Raw genomic sequence first — 3,045 nt, forward strand, 5'->3', positions numbered from 1 at the left:
TATATATATAGGTGGTAAATGAAAGACGGATGATGGAATATACGAGAATTTTTATTATTAATTACAGCATTTGTTTTGATATATCTAGCATCGATCCCTGACGGATGAAGCACTTAAAAGCTGGTTCAGGAGTATCCGGTGGTGCAGATGTCTCTCATCGGGTGATAAATTGATGCAACTCGTTCAAATAACATTTCCGTAATGTATCTTCTCATTTCGTAGAAAGAAAAGCAGCAAAACGATGGAAATATCTCCATTTATATAGAAGATTAAAATAAAATCACAGATGCAAAAATGAAGCGAACGCGTAATGCAGTGAGAAAAGTATTAATAAGGAGCGTTAACAGATATGGATATATAAACGCCCTCGAGTAAGCTGCATGGCACGTGTACAGTCGCTCATACAAGGATCCGCGAAAGTGTATGCATACGCACACTAGTGGTTTGGTGCACTCACGATCACAAAGCGAGTTAAATAGCTACTTGATGTTTATAAGAATGGGGATGTTAAAGTTAAACTGAATTCATCCATACCTTAAGGTAAATTATGTTAACAGTTACTCAAATTCATTCCCACTGCATTATGCGGAAGTACATTTATATGCGTGTAGGCATCTTGGGAGTCTTTCAGAAATTCTATTAATGATCTTCTCATTGGTCCACAAAATAGGCAGAGATTCATCGGAGCAGAGTCGGCTTCTCCTGGAAATGATATTGTATGGTTTCGCGTGCCTTACTATGGACCAAGTTATGTTGTACTTAGTTTTATCTTCCTTCAGTCGCCATACAAAATCGGCCCAAGATGTTGAATGTCTCTTATTGATTCTTTTGAAGCTGGAGACATGGTTGCGATAATGATTCTTAAATGAATCAACCGTCTGCCTAATGTAAACATACGTACCTTGTGTGCCCAGTATAGTTATATATATAATTTGTATTCATACAGAGGTTCATCAATGCGCATTTTGAGTTTTCACTGCATGTGCATTTATCATATTTATTTGTATATATGGCAGTTCCGACTTCATTTTCTGACGTTGTTACCGTATTAGCTATATCATAAGTATTTCTCCTTTTACAATCAGGCGGTAACTGGTGCTTTTCATACATATACATACACACACGCACGCATATATATATACACACATAGTACATATAAAACACACACAAATAAATGTTTTGTTTGCTCCGTGTAGAAATTCTTTTATCACAACCACTACCACTATCGCGCTGCTACATCATCATCATCATCATCATCATCATCATCACAAGTCTGTTATTCTGTCTCTCCCTTCCTCTGTTGTACCCCTCCTCACTATCGCTTTGTCCATCATCCATCTCTTTCTGTTCATATATCTTACCATGAATGTATGCGTGAATGCATCTATCTATCTATCTATCTATCTATCTATCTATCTATCTATCTATCTATTTAGCTAGCTAACTAGCTGTCTGTCTATCTATTTGTCTATCTGTCTGTCTATCTGTCTGTTTATCTGCCTGTCCACCTACCTACCTACCTACCTACCTACCTACCTACCTACCTACCTACCTACCTACCTATCTATCTATCTATCTATCTATATATCTATCTATCCGTCGGTCTATAATATATTGGTGTGTGTATGTATCAATAACTATCTATATGGATATGAATTTACATGTCGAGCTTGCTATGTAGTTTATAGTAAATATTTCATTGTAGCGTGGAGAGTCTTTTAATATTTATGCTTTGTTTCTGTTTTTCTTCATTCCTTATCTCTATCGCTTTGGGTACGTAATAGCAATCCACGGGGAACGGGAAAGAGGCAGGAATAAACTGACAGATAGATAGATAGATAGATAGATAGATAGATAGATAGATAGAGAAAGAGGTAGAGAAAAAAGGAGAGAGAATGAGGGAACATATTATTTGTAGGTTGATTTCTTTTTCAGATAAGTTCTTCACAATTGTCTTTGACACTGACTTGTGGCAATGATTTAGTTGCAGGAACTCCGACAATCGAAAGACGATGCTGTATCACTATTGGACAAGTTTCATGTAATAGCTTTAGACATGCAAACCGAGAATCTCTGAACAATGAATAGAAAAGATACAATAAGAAGACAGCTCAAGAAAACCTACAGACATTTAAAAACATAAAATAGACATAAATATAGACGAAGACACTCCGAAACAAACTAAATATAAGATTCCCTAACCCTATCAAAGAAAAAAAATTTAGAAAACAAACAGAAAAATGGAGAGCAAAATAAAACGTGAAGCAGTAAAGACTGGAATTCGTGTTAAAATATTGGCATAAGCTGTGGTGTTTTACAAATCTTAGTTATTGGCCTCCTTTATATATAATAGAACATCGAATGAAAAAGAGAAAAATTGCACATCAGCCGGAAGAAGAAAATTATTTCGAAACATAATGCTCACACGAAAACATTGTAAACAATACGGCTGGCTATGTTTTTCCTTCTATCGTATACGTGTGATAGAGAGGCGAGAGAGAGAGAGAGAGTGTGTGTCTGTGTGTGTGTGTAGGCGTGTGTGTGTGCGCATGGTGTGTAGGCGTTTGTGTTTACATACAGAAATAAACACACACACACACACACACACACATACACACACACACACACACACACACACATACATATATATATATGTATGTATGTATGTTATATCCATGTCTATATTAATATACAAACATATACGCATGTGCATGTATAAATATATATATATATATATATATATATATATGTGTGTGTGTGTGTGTGTGTGTGTGTGTGTGTGTGTGTGTGTGTGTGTCTGTGTGTGTGTGTATACATACATGGACGCGAACACACAAACGCACAAACGCAATTGCACACACAAACACAGATATATGTATATAATTTTATTTTTCTGACGTCTTCAATAGTTTTTCTCGCGTTTGTGTTATCTAATATATACACACAAAGACTTTTATTACCTATATGTATACATCTCTCTCTCTCTCCCACTCTCTCTCTCTCTCTATATATATATATATATACACACACACAGGCATACACACA

Source organism: Octopus bimaculoides, chromosome 17 (assembly GCF_001194135.2).
Source record: "Octopus bimaculoides isolate UCB-OBI-ISO-001 chromosome 17, ASM119413v2, whole genome shotgun sequence".
Lineage (NCBI taxonomy): Eukaryota > Metazoa > Mollusca > Cephalopoda > Octopoda > Octopodidae > Octopus > Octopus bimaculoides.